The sequence below is a fragment of the Moschus berezovskii genome, chromosome 16 (genome assembly GCF_049115385.1).
Source record: "Moschus berezovskii isolate FMDL1 chromosome 16, NW_MosBer_1.0, whole genome shotgun sequence".
Classification (NCBI taxonomy): domain Eukaryota; kingdom Metazoa; phylum Chordata; class Mammalia; order Artiodactyla; family Moschidae; genus Moschus; species Moschus berezovskii.
The window spans coordinates 17,769,543-17,784,278 of NC_142475.1; the positions used below are offsets into that span (position 1 = coordinate 17,769,543).

General features: G+C 47.0%; 1 long non-coding RNA gene across 1 annotated transcript in view; it reads right to left on the reverse strand.

Annotated features, from left to right (window-relative positions):
* The window catches only part of LOC148775219 (uncharacterized), a 65,959-nt gene that overhangs the window by 30,752 nt on the left and 20,471 nt on the right, over positions 1-14,736 (reverse strand). The gene's annotated exons all lie outside the window — the stretch shown is intronic.

The window sequence follows — 14,736 nt, forward strand, 5'->3', positions numbered from 1 at the left end:
AGACTCTGCTAAGCTGTGTTTCCACTCAGGTATCAGGGAGGCACAGAGTGAAAAGAATCAGTGAACATGGTTTGAATTTAAAATAATAAGGCAAAAACCTTTCAAAGATTTGCTGTGTAACCCAAATATCCCCAGCCCTCCTTAGCCTGCAGGTACCCAAGAGGCCACAGTAATACTGGAATTTGAACATCTCTAGGCTCGAAGAGGATACGGGGAGGTGAGAGGGTCTCGGTTACATCCAGCCAGTCTTCCAAGGAAAAGCTGCTTCTGGCACATTAGCAGATATTAACATCAGCTGCACTGTGTACTGGGCAAGGGCTCCCATCCCCAGGACTTGGTAGGGTTAGCCTGGATGCAGATACAGCTTCCTGTATCTGCAGCAGTGGCCGCCTCCTCCCTTGGCTTTAACAAGCACAAGGCCTTATTCTGTGAGCACCTCCCTCACCTGCTACCTCCACCCCTTCACACCTGGCTCAGGCAGCCTTTTCCCAAGTATTGTCCCCATTGTATTTTGGGGGCCTATGTGAGGAGGAGGTGTGTTGGGAGGTGTTGGGGGGATGCACAGAGTCCAGGGGAAGATAAAGGCAGTCTTACGCATCATTCCCGTCCCTGTCCACTACCACTGCTCCTCCCAATGCCATTCACCCACATCCCACTTTAGAAATTCTTCAGGGCTAACAAAAGTCACTTTGTTTCAGGTATAAATTCTTTCCGAGTTTAAGTCTAGGGACCGTTTTTCATACCTTTCTCTCATTTGCGTTCATCACAGCTTAGCTGAGCATCACAGAGGAGGGAGGCACAAATTGGCCGAACTAGAGAATGGGGGTGGTGGGGGGAGGAGGGAAGGGAGGGGGAGGGAGGAGAGGGAGGGAAGGGGGCTGGGGTGCAGCTCTGCACTCACATGACTTAGACCTACTTCGCCCCGCCTCTTTGCCTTAAAGTCTCTAGCCTGTCTCCATTTAGGATGAATTCTGGCAAAATTCCTTCACAGGGCCTCTCTACCTGGGGGCAAACTATTCATAGATAAAAATAATGTTCTTCTTGGATTTAAGGTTTGTTCCCCCCCACCCAGCTCTCTTTGCCAGCTCTGTTTCAGGCCTCCCCCGTCGATTCTCTCACTCTCTTTTCTCTCCACAGCCTCTATTGCCAAGGCAACAGGATCCCTTCTGCAGCCTCCCTCCCCCCACGGAGGGCCCCTCCCCACGACTGCTGTCCTCTCCGTGGGTCCCTTGCTTGATGTATCCTGGTCAGGGTGGGTGCACCACTCGCCCCACTGCGGTCAAGGGAAACTGCGGTCCTGGAGGTGCCTTCCCTCCTCCATGAAAGCTCAGAGGGCTCCTCTTTCTCTTCTCTGAGCTTCTCCCCCAGAAAAGAATCCACTGGACAATAATGCACTAATGAGCATGGTAAACTTTTGATTTATCTCAAAGAGGAGAGGACAGGAGAATTCAGGTCCTACCTTTGCAGAATCAGCGACTTGAAATCCACCCTTGGGTATTTCTGTTCTCCCAAGTTTATTTTCAGGACTTCCTTCCCCTCTCCCCAGCCTAGCCCTCCCTCCTCAACCATCCCCCTCCTGCAAGCAGATCAGTCTCTTAACAATGGTTCATTAACCCCTAGGGCAATGCTCCTAAAGACAGGAGTTCTGCCTGTTGTTCTATTTCAAATCCATTGGACAGAAGTGGGTGGTTCAAAGGGTAGGTCTGGACCCAGATTGCCCGGGTCAAGTCCCAGCCCAGATATTTTGTAAATGTGTGAGTTTAGGCATTCTATTTGTTTTCTCATCTGTAAAATGAGGATAATAGTATCCACATAAAGCATTATTATGAGGATCAAGTGAGATAGTACATAAACCTTAGACCCTGGCACATGGTAAGTGCCACACCTGGTAATACAGTTTTTGCTTCAGGGATTTGCTCTTGGGAGGTGGCTTATCAACCACTGTTGTCCCTTTAGGGTCTAACCTCTACCCCAAACACAGTCCTTCTAAGGCTGATCGATGCTCTCAACCAGAGGGTTTATGATGAATGAAATATTCTTCATCGAAATATCTTTAAACCAGCCCTCATTCTCTCATTCACTGACACAGTTGATGGCCACCTCGAAGCCCTTCACCACACGTTAAATCGTAGAGCTTCATTCCGGTTTCTCCACTCAGCCTCCCAGTGTCTTTTTAGTCTACCCCCAAACCAGTTTGAGCCAGGGCCCTGGTTCCTGGCTTTCACTGTGCTCCCTCCTGTCAAAGGATTATGGCATCAGCACATCACGAAAGCACATTTACAATTTTAGAAGACTCTACAGGAAGTCAGGGCAACACAGGCCACAATAAATTGTGGAGCTGAGTTTTTCTAAAGATAGCTATCAACCGAAGCCTCAAAACCAGCTATAGTTGTAGGATTTCATCAGGCTTTTGCGTTCCCATGGTAACCAAGGTACGTGCAAAGCTTATAAACATATATTAGAGAGCCTGTGAGTGGAAAACATGTGGCACTGAGAGAAGAGCCGGGTCTAACACTAGCTCTGTGGCTCATCAGCTGGGTGGTCTGGGAAGCTATTTATAACTATCTGAGCCACTGTTTCAGACTCCATCAGTGTTTCTCAAAGTACGTGCCTCAGGTCACCTACAACAAAATCAATGGTTATACATATTTTTAAGTGCATTTTCTTGGGTCCCTTCCAGAACCACTGAGTCTGAATCTCTGGGGATAGGAACCAAGAATCCCTTGTTAACCAGAACCCTATGTGGTTCTTAAACACACCGAAATCCAAGAATCACAGGGCCCTACAGTCCCCCTCTTAATATGTTATAGTTTCTTGCTTATTCATGCAGGCCAGAATTTGATTGCTTTGTACCCAAAGAATCATTGCAAAATCCCTGAGCAACAGCGGAATACACTCTTCAGAGTACTCCTTCATTACCATGTGTTCACCCTGTACCTCCTACAGGTCAAGCCCTATTCTTGAGATGTGCGTGAGAAATCACTTCTGTCATGTCCGACTCTTTGCAACCCTATAGGCTATAGCCTGCCAGGCTCCTCTGTCCATGGGATTCTCTGGACAAGAATACTGGAGTGGGTTACCATGCCCTTCTCCAGGGGACCTACCTGATCCTAGGATGAAACTCACATCTCTTAAGTCTCCTGCGTTGGCAGGTGGGTTCTTTACTATTAGTGCCACATGGGAAGCCCATTCTTGGGAGACGTCATTCAAAAGAGAAAAACATGCCTGTCCTTATAGAACTTACACTGTGGTGTGTGGGAGCAGAGACAATAAAGAAACTATTAGTACATCAAGGCTATGGTTTTTCCAGTGGTCATGTATGGATGTGAGAATTGGACCATAAAGAAGGCAGAGCTCCAAAGAATTGATACTTTTGAACTGTGGTGTTGGAGAAGACTCTTGAGAGTCCCTTGGGTTACAAGGAGATCAAAACAGTCCATCCTAAAGGAAACCAGTCCCGAATATTCATTGGAAGGACTGATGCTAAAGCTGAAACTCTGATACTTTGACCACCTCATGTGAAGAACTGACTCACTGGAAAAGACCCTGATGCTGGGAAAGATTGAGGGCAAGAGGAGAAGGGGATGACAGAGGATAAGATGGTTGGATGGCTTCACCAACTCAATGGACATGAGTTTGAGTAAGCTCTGGGAGTTGGTGATGGATAGGGAAGGCCGGTGTGCTGCAGTCCATGGGGTTGCAAAGAGTCAGACACGACTGAGCTACTGTACTGAACTGAAATATACATGTAGCCACAAAGATCAACTTGTATATTTATTACAGAGGTCTGACAGGCAGGCCCAACTGCACCTTGAAGGGAATGTAGTGGATGCTGTTGGTGCCCCACCCAGATCCCCTTCAAGGCTGGTCCACCCTCTCCTTCTCACCCCCCACCCCCAGCAGTGTGTATTGATGGCCCCTTGCCTCAAGGTGGGGTCAGCTTGGTGGTTAACTTGTGCTTCCTGAGCTCTCTCCAGGGGAGGTCACCCCTTTCCTAGCACTTCCGTCCCTACACCTTCCTGCTCCCCTCCTTCCCCTTGTCCAGGGAGCACTGTCTGTAAGTCACATGTGCAAGAATCCCTGTTTCATGCTCTATTCTAGGGAACCCAGCCTGAGGCAGGCCCCCAACTCCAGAGGGGTTCTACAGACCAGGAGGACTGATGGTTATTATTATGTGTCACTCTCCCAAAAATCTTTATTGTTCCATTTTCATCCTCGATTTATATTTAATATCAAGCCTTTTGGATGCCTGACATTGCTCCGCAGAGAGAAGCAGGTCAAGCCCTGGAGACACAAGCCTGGTGTCTGCTCTCTCTGTTTCTCCCACTCCTTTGCCTCTGTAGCCACAGATATAACCTAAGTGCTGACAGTGTGGCAGGGACTGTGCTGGCTTTCGGAGGGGGACATAGCACAGCATGGGGTCCTCCGTGTCACATGCTAGGATATTAGTGTCCAGTTACTGTCACATACCTATTGCATGGATGCTAACTCACCTCAGTCGTGTCCAACTCTTTTGCGACCCCATGGACTGCAACCCGCCAGGCTCCGCTATCGTTGGGGATTCTCCAGGCAACAATACAGGAGTGGGTTGCCATGCCCTCCTCCAGGGGATCTTCCCAACCCATGGATCAAACCCACATCTCCTGCATTAGAGGTGGATTCTTTACCACTTAACTACGGGGGAAGCCCCACATACCTAATCCATATCTGAAAATAATCAAACTTTCTGTATGGTCAGCTGGCTTAAAGATAAAGTTCATACACCTTTCTCGTCAGCAATGATTTTTCAAAACAAATGCAACTCTGGTACACTTCTGCTCAAATAAATCAACATTCCCATCTGGACTACCTCTTTGAAGCAAACAGAAAAGGAAAGGCAGGGCAGGGCTGGTAGGGACTGAGGCCGTCGGCATGTTCTGTGTAAGGAGAGAAGAACGTGTGTTCCTCTGGTTTTCATTACAAGAAGGAAAGCCCCGCTTCTCCTTCATAGATGCTAGTTTTCACATTCACCACATCAGAGGTGGATTTTCAAAAGGATGTGGATGGGTGCTGAGGCAGACATTCCTCACAGCTTGACAGCACAGACATTCCTGAAATAGTTGCAAGATTAAAGAAGTACTTGGGAGGTTTTCCTTTAAAGTAGATTTTGTAATATAATTCTTCGCTCCTGGCCCTCGGTGGGGGGGGAGCTACACGAGGAAAATGAAAGGGGAGGGAGGCTCATCTATGGAAGTTTGCCAGTGGCCTCCTCCGTGGTTCGGGTCTACCTGCCCATTAAGTCTCAGATGGCTGAGGAGGAGGCCTGTGCCTGGAAAGAGGGTGGCTGGTGGTGAGGGTCTTGAACTGGCAGGGCCCTCCTCACCTGGGTGCAGTCGGGGCCTTAATGGAAGTTTTAGGAACATGGTTTCCAACAGGCAAAAGAGTTTTGCGTGAATGAAGGACTTGGGTCATTCGCTCTACTATTTTGCCTCTCTGGAGAGGAGAGGAACTGGGTAAAACTTAGAAGGAGAGTGACAGTGACTCACTGCTGAAAGCCAGGCTTCAGCGAATTTCCCGCGGGCAGGAAGGCCTGCCTTGTTACTCACAGGCCACTTTCTCTCCGCCAACCCACAAAGGAAAGTGTCTGAGCATCACAGCTCAGCTTTCTCCCGTCCTTCCCGACCTCTCGCCCCTCACAACCAAGAGCTCCCGTTGTCCCCCTGCCAGGGTGTGCAGGAGCATCAGCAAGGGGTCTTGTTGAAATACGGCTTTGTTGTTCTTCAGTTACCAGGTCGTGTCTGACCCTTTGAGACTCTACGAACTCTACCATGCCAGGCTGCCCAGTAGCTCTGGGTGGGACCCACCTGTCTGCCTTTCTAATAAGCTCTTGGGCGATTTGAACGCTAACGTGGTCTTGAATCACGCTGGACCAGCCAGAGTCTAGCTGGTTCAGAAGCAACCACACCGAGGGGATGGAAGTGGCCTCCTGCGGCCCCTATGTTGATAAAGGTGGTTTTTTGTTTTTTTTTTCCTGAGGACAGCAAATCTCCAGTCTCATCCCCGACAACGATCCCAGTGACCGAGTGTTGCTGTCAGTGTTTCTGGTTGTTCCTCTTTGTCCATTGCACGGTCAGGCTATCATTGAGGCTGGCTCCAGCCAGCATTCCTTCCTGCCTTCTGCGACTGGGCCCCAGAGCAGGCCCCCTGGAAGAGAACATTCATGAGACACAAAAGAGGAAAATGAAATCTCGCCTTCACCAGGCGATTTTCTGCTCCATCACTCCGCCTCCAGCTGCTTTATGAGCAGCGGCTCAGCAAGGCAGCTCTTTTTTAGCGGCAGCAAGGCGTGCACTGGGAGCTGGGGCCCCGGCCTCCTCTGCCATGGAGTGTGCTTTGCATTCAACAGCCACTCTAGATGAAAGGGCCGATTGCTTCTAAATGCATAAATTGCTATTTCTTTATGGCTGTCATAATAGGGGCTGCCCTAAAAGTGGTGTGAAGGGCTCCCAGTTTGCAGTTTCTCCTGTTTCCTGAGCTTTGCTCATTTTTCACAGCTCTTGAACTCTTCCTCTCAATCCCAGCCTGCCTGAGTGGGCGGGAGAGCGGAGGAGATAGGGGTGGTGGGTGCCAATTAGCGCAGGCTAAGAGCAGCCTTGGCCAGAAGCCAGGAGAAGGGGGCTCCCCCTCAGGTGGAGATGATGACTCAGGGATCACAAGAGAACCTGCGTAAGGGGCCGTTTGGGTAGCAACCAATACCTGGTTTGAGTCACTGGTGAATGTTTACCGGTATTAGGAGGAAGGCTGGAGCCACGGTGATTGCTAAATAGAGAAAGACAGGTTGACAAAGACGTGAACGCGTCGAGTCAGAATAAGGCAAGCCTGTCAGCTTTGTCACCAGGATTTTGTGTTCTTTAATTAATGCCGCAGAGCAGGCAACTGGGTGCACGTGGCTGTTTGCAAGCCTCCTGCTGCTGCTGCTTCTAAGTCACATCAGTTGTGTCCGACTCTTTGCGACCCCATAGACAGCAGCCCACCAGGCTCCCCCATCCCTGGGATTCTCCAGGCAAGAACACTGGAGTGGGTTGCCGTTCCCTTCTCCAATGCATGAAAGTGAAAAGTGAAGTTGCTCAGTCGTGTCCAACTCTTAGCGATCCCATCGACTGCAGCCTACCAGGCTTCTCTGTCCATGGGAGTTTCCAGGCAAGAATACTGGAGTGGGTTGCCAGTGCCTTCTCCGTGGAAGCCTTCCAGCATCAATCAAAGAGTGCCCTCCTGGGTGGGGAGGGGGTGGACATGCTGCTTGGGGAGGGGGGTGACATTCTTTCCTTCCTGGAGGCCACCTCACTCACCAAAGGGTCCTTGAGACTGTTCACTCCAGAACTGACGTCTAGCAGGTAAAGCTGGCCGACAGGTCCTTCAAGAAACTGGGTAAACATCGCTTTCCTGACAGACCCTCAGAATTTCCTGGGGGCATTCTCAAGAATATAGGTATATGGGTATCTAGCTTGGGGTTCACTGGGGAGTGGGGAGGCCCTTATAGATAGGGGAGTTAGTATGTTTAAAGAGCTTAGATTAGCATCCAGCCTTATATGAATAATAGCTATTATTAGTAATAAGCAACCATCATTGGAAGGACTGATGCTGAAGCTGAAACTCCAGTATTTTGGTCATCTGATGCAAACAGCTGACTCATTGGAAAGTCAATTTTTCCCTCATGGGAAAGATTGAGGGCAGAAGGAGAAGAGGGCTTCAGAGGATGAGATGATTGGATAGCATCACCAATGCAATGGACATGAACTTTGCAAACTTCAGGAGATGGTGAGAGACAGGGATGCCCGGCATGCTGCAGTCCATGGGGTCACAGAGAGTCAGACATGACTGGGTGACTGAACAACAGCAATGAGCCATCAGAAGTAACCATCTTACCTGTGTGCATACTTAGTCGTGGCTGACTGTTATGACCCCATGAACTATAGCCTGCCAGGTTCCTCTGTTCATGGGATTTTCCAAGCAATAAAAACTGGAGTGGGTTGCCATTTCCTACTCCGGGGACCATCTTCCCTGAGTTTCTATAAATCAGTCTCCATCAGTCTCTCAGGACCATTGTAACATGTTACAATGAATTCTTCACTGATCAGAGTAAATATTTTCTACTGATTTTTGTGCTTTAAGAAATAATTAGACTAGAATGGATTTGAAGTTCCTCTCTGAACAGTAGAGAATGTTGGTTGTGGTTAACTTTCTGGGAGTTACACATAACCATAACCACCAGCTTTGGCCAGCTACGCTGTGTGGTGTAGTATGGTTACCAGCACACACGCTGCGTGGGCTTAACTCCCGGCTCCTCCGGTTACTAGCTGTGTGACCTTGGGTAGCTAACTTTACCTTCCTTACCTTAGTTTCCTCGCCTGTGGAATGGAGGATACCGAGAGTATCCAGCTTAGAGGCTGTGATGAGACTCACACGTGTTCATGTGTGTAGAGCAGTTAGCACAGTGCCTATCACACAATCAGTGCTACTGTGTTGTCACCTGTTCGGACGTGTTGGCTATCATTTGTCTCACGTCTATATTAGATTATCTGTTGGCCATTCCATTGGTATATTGGTCAGTATTTCTCCAGGGTCTTCTTGCTTGAAAACTCTGCTTCACTTGTGGGAAACCTATTCTGTATATCCAAATTTTCAAAGTTGACATTTGGGGACTGAAGCGACTTAGCAGCAGCAGCAGCAGCAATGAATTATCTGCTTATTCTTTCCAAAGATTTGATGTAGATATCCTTTCAAAATTAAGCTCCTTTCAGTTCAGTTCAGTCGCTCAGTCGTGTCCGACTCTTTGCAACCCCATGAATCACAGCACGCCAGGCCTCCCTGGCCATCACCAACTCCCAGAGCTCACTCAAACTCATGTCCATCGAGTTGGTCATGCCATCCAGCCATCTCATTCTCTGTTGTCCCCGTCTCCTCCCACCCCCAATCCCTCCTAGCATCAGACTCTTTTCCAGTGAGTCAACTCGTTGCAGGAGGTGGCCAAAGTATTGGAGTTTCAGCTTTAGCATCAGTCCTTCCAATGAACACCCAGGATTGCTCTCCTTTAGAATGAACTGGTTGGATCTCCCAGCAGTCCAAGGGACTCTCAAGAGTCTTCTCCAGCACCACAGTTCAAAAGCATCAGTTCTTCGGCGATCAGCTTTCTTCACAGTACAACTCTCACATCCATACATGACCACGGGAAAAACCACAGCCTTGACTAGACGGACCTTTGTGCATTCAAAATGTAAATCAGTGAAAATACTGATTTCCTAGAATGTTCCAGACTATCCCCAGAATTTGTCTTATCTTTTCAGTATGAATCAAATTCCAGAGTAACCAATAGCTTAGATGGATGAAGGAAGGTTCTTCTATGTTGATATTACAAAAGAATTGAATTATGAAGGAAATGACAGAGAAAATGACCATTTTGCAGACCCTAATGAAAAACTGAAACAAGTGATGATCATTAATTGAGGTTAAAGTAGAAGTTAATGAGGAGCTTTGCAATAGGGCAGGCAGGCTATTACCAGCCAAAGTCACTGAACAATCTTGGCATTACTAAAAGTTCAGCTTCCAGATAGGATCTGTTGTTGTTGTCAGTCACTAAGTCATGTCAAACTCTTTGTGACCCCATGGACTGCAGCATGCCAGTCTCCTCTGTCCTTCACCATCTCCTGGAGTTTGCTCAAATTCATGCCCATTGAGTTGGTGATGGTATCTAATCATCTCATCCTCTGCTGCCCCCTTTACCTTTTGCCTTCATTCTTTCTTAGGATCAGGGCCTTTTCCAGTGAATCAGCTCTTAGAATCAGATGGCCAAAGTATTGGAGCTTGAGCTTCAGCATCAGTCCTTCCATAAAATGAAGTAAATAGGATCATCAATAAAGTTGAACTTGGGTCAAGTCCAGGCATTAATTCTAACTTCTGTTGTTGTTCAGTCACTAAGTCATGTCAAATCTGCGACTTCATGGACTATAGCCTGCCAGGTTCCACTGTCCATGGGATTTCCCGGGCAAGAATACTGGAGTGGGTTGCCGTTTCCTTCTCCAGGGGATCTTCCTGACCCAGGGACCGAACCCGCATCTCCTGTGTTAGCAGGTGGATTCTTTACCACTGAGTCACCTGAGAAACCCCAATTCTAACTTCTAGGCTATGGAGACGGAGAAGGCAATGGCACTCCACTCCAGTACTCTCGCCTGGAGAATCCCATGGGCGGAGGAGCCTGGTGGGCTGCAGTCCATGGGGTAGCGAAGAGTCGGACATGACTGAGCGACTTCAATTTCACTTTTCACTTTTCACTTTCATGCATTGGAGAAGGAAATGGCAACCCACTCCAGTGTTCTTGCCTGGAGAATCCCAGGGACGGGGGAGCCTGGTGGGCTGCCGTCTATGGGGTTGCACAGAGTCGGACACAACTGAGCAACTTAGCAGCAGCAGCAGCAGCAGGCTATAGAGAATAAAGTGAGGAGACAGACATGTTAAACAGCATCATGAAAAAGGAATCAGTGAAAGCTAGGGTGTAAAACATCCCAGAGAAGCTGATTTGGTTTCTTCAACAAGTTAGTCACTTGTAAGGAAATATGCAGGAATGACTTCTAAATTAAGGGAGATTTGAATAACGCTTAAGAGATGTAACCACCGCACTCAATGAATGGACTGTTTGGATCCTTCTTTGAGAAAACAACTATAAAAAATAAGTTCAATAGTTGAGAAAAGTTAAATATGGCCTGGCATTAGGTGCTATTGAGGAATTAATGTCAATTTTAGTAAATTCGATGATGGTATTACTGCTGAAGCTGGTGATTAACACCTGATTGTGTTGTGTGTGTGAGTTTTCTACTTTTGACTATGCTTAGAAATTTTCATAATAAGGATTTTAAGAAAAACTCTAAAATGAACATTATTAAAACAAATTAAATAGAATTGCAATATCCAATATATCTCCCTCTGTAATAGGATGAATTGTGTCGCCTTCATATGTTGAAGTCCTAAGTCTCAGTACCTTGGAATGTGACCGTATTTGTAGGCAGAGCCTTTTAAGAGATAATTAAGGTAAAATGAGATTATATGATGCTTTCTAGGTGGTGCTAGTGGTAAAGAACCCACCTTCCAATGCAGGAGATACAAGATACTTGGATTCAATACCTGGGTTGGGAAGATCCCCTAGAGAAGAGCATGGCAACCTGCTCTGGTATTCTTGCTTGGAGAATTCCCATGGACAAAGGAGGGTTCCCCAGGCTACCGTCCATAGGGTCACACAGAGTTGGACACGACTGAAGCAACTTAGCACACATGAACACACGAGGTTATAGGGGTGAGAACCTACTTCAATATAACTGATATCCTTATTAGAAGTGGAGGGACTTCCCTGGTGTTGCAGTGGTTAAGACTTTCCCTCTGAATGCAGGAGATGCAGATTCAATCCCTGGTTGGGGAGCTAGGATCCCACAGGCCTCATGGCCAAGAAAACCAAAAAACATAAAATAGAAGCAATGCCGTAACAAATTCAATAAAGATTTTAGAAATGGTCCACTTAGAAACAATCTTTAAAAATAGAAGTGGAGGTTGGGACACAGGCACTCGGAGGGGAGACCACATGAAGACATGTGGGGAAGAGGGAAATCTGCAAGCCAAGGAGAGAAGCCTCAGAGGAATGCATTATATTTTTATTCCACTATTGCCAATCTTCCCCCACTAGAATGTACATAAGGGCAGTAAATTCTGTCTCTGTCATTAATTGCTGAATTCCCAGCACCTATACCAGGGCCTGGCCCACTGAGCACAGATGTTGCCTAGTAAATGTATGTGAAATGCTGAGTTGATAAATGAATAACTTAAGAGTTACTTAGTGATAAACTGTTAGGTTGATAGTATTTTTCCAGGGTATGAATTGTCATCTAGTTCATTCTACCTCTGTGTATCTACTGCATTCTACAGTCGGTCCCAAATTTTTTAACTTGGACTGGAGTCTAAGCACCTTGGGAGTCTGGCTTGCAGAGAGGCCTCTCTATATTCTAATTCTCTTTCAGCCTACAGTCAACCCAAGACCCTTTGTGGGCTGAATACAGAACATTTGGGTGAGGCTCCAGACTATCCTAGTGTCTCTCTACAGGGGTCTGAAGAAGCAAAGTACAAGTGAAGCTTTGGAGAGGGGAAAATGTTGCGAAGAGGAAACAAGAAGTGCAAAATAGGAGTCTATCCATAGGGAACACTTGTCATGTTTCCTGGCTGCATGCACAGCTCTTATTGAAAACTCATCCAGTGTTTGGAGAAGGTCCTGCCTCTTGAGCCCTGACTCCTAGAGTAGTACATTTTCCCAGACTCCCTTGCAGCTAAAGTACAGGTATGTGACCTGATCTTCACCAATCAGACACCAAACTGGCCTGAAACTTCTTTTTGAAAGTAGACAATGTAAGAATGCCAGGGCCACCTAGAACTGATTTTCTGGTAAAGATGGTAGAGGGGATTTTTGGCAGTGGCAGTGGCTGGAAGTTCAAGTTTTTGATGCACAAATGTTACTGGTGCTGAAGGCAGTGGCAGTTGTAGCAAAGTAAGTTTCCAGTCTAAGTAACAACATTGTAAACCAGAGCACCAGGGCCTGGTGGCCATGGTGACAGCAGAGTTCTGCAGCATGGCTGTGACTGATTCCTCTCAGAAACATCTTTAGCCCTTCTGAGAATTCTGTGAGCTGCCCAATACCCTTTATGTTACTCCTTTTCTACCTCATCAAAGAAATTTAAGGGAATACAGGTTCATGAACAACAAAACACATGTTGAAGGCATATCCTTGGAAAGAGAATGAAAAAAAAGGTTTTTTTGTGGTAAGATACATGTAACCATCTTCAAGTGTACAAATAGTAGCATGCAGTATGTTCACTGTGCTGTGTAACCACCAGCACTATCCATTTCCAGAACCTTGAGAATGAAATGTTTTAGCATGGGTTCAAGTCTTTGAAGATTCTAGATTTCTAGGTCACTTTTAACTCAAGATAACAAGCATTCACCGTCCAATTTATACAATGTATTCACAGCTATGTTGTTTATGGCTATGTTGCTGGCATCTAGTAGGTGCCTGAAAAATATGTTTGATATGGAAAGGTCAAATGGGATAGTCTTTAGGCCAGTACTTGTGCAGTCTGAATGGGATATCGATGGGTATATACACACAGTGTGTTTCTTTAGTGGGAAGAGGTGCTATAACTGAATGGGTGAAGTAGCAATTCCCATCCCAGGCATTCCTGTCCCCTGGGTGCTGGGGGCTAGAAAAACTGAAGCAGATTTTGCTTTGACCTCAGATAAAGCTAAACAAGCTCTCCTAAAGGCTCCCACAGCTGGAATTAGAACATGTGAGTGAGGGCATATCAGTTAGTTTCTGTTCTTTAGATGTTCAGACAGGGTTTCAGTGATATAACAAGAATTTCTAATATTTCTTGGAGGAAAGTTAGCAATAAAACACTATTTGGTGGTAAAAAGAGTTGGGGGGACATTCAGTCGTTCATTCAACTGTACTTATTGGGTGTCTGTTTTGTGTCAAGTTCATTTCTGGGTACCGAAATCTCGGCCACAAACAAAACAGGCAGGTGCCTTATATCTAGAGCTCACATGCTAATGGGGAGAGACGGAAATTAAACAGATGTCGGATATGTCTGGTGGGGAAAGTGTTATAAAGAAAAACAAGGCTGGGTGAGGGTAAAGAAGGTAACTAGAGGCATATGGTATTTGTGATACAGTCATCCTGGAGGGTCCCTGAGAAGGTGCTATCTGAGTGGGGACCTGAGGGAGGGTGTCACATAGACATCTAGAGTGTTTCAGACAGAGTTAGCGAGAGGTGCAGAGCTCTGGGGTAGGAGTGCTGTGGGCAGATCCAGGAACCATGGGGAGGTCACTGTGGCCAGAGTGGAATGAGAGAAGAGTCGTACGTGAGAAGGTCCAAGAGGCATCAGAGAAGATATTTTCCTCGGGAGTATTCAGAGTGAATATTGCAAGACAGGGTGGACATATTTCTTGGGTCTCAAAGATGTTTTCTTCAAAGCGTTTCTCGTCCTGTAGAGCAAGGGGACCACCCCCTTTTTCCTCACAGGCTTTTTGATTGTTCTTTCTCTTGAGGGCTAGCTATCAGGGTGAATTGCCCTTTTTTTTTTTTTTTACTTTCTGGCTTCCTGGGGCGAAGCTGGCTTTTCTGCAGTGAGATAGGGACCATTTGTGTGCCTTCTGCAAGCCCTGGGCAGAGTCTTTCCCCAGTGCCCAGCATGGGGCCGACTGTGTTGTCAGCAAGTGGATGCAAGACTTAGCAATAGGGTGAAGATGTCTGTATGAGCAGTAAAGGAAAGATCCAACATTGAGGAAAGGGAGGAGAGAGAGATCCAGGGCCACAAGCTTGTAAACTGTGATGTGCTGAAGCCGGGAGAAAAATAGCCTCTCCCTCCACCCCCAAAACATTTGCTTGGGCTTCTTTTTTAAAAAATTAATTAATTAATTAATTTTTGGCTGTGCTGAGCCTTCGCTACTGAACGCAAGCTTTCTCAGGTTGCCGTGAGCGAGAGCAGCTCTTCACTGTGGGGCCCAGGCTCCTCATTGTGGTGGCTTCTCCTGTTGTGGGGCACGGTCTCTAGGGCATGTGGGCTTCAGCAGTTGTAGTCCATGGGCTTCGTTGCCCCAAGGCAAGTGGGATCTTCCTGGACCAGGGATTGAACCCACATCCCCTTCATCGGCAGGCAGATTCTTAAG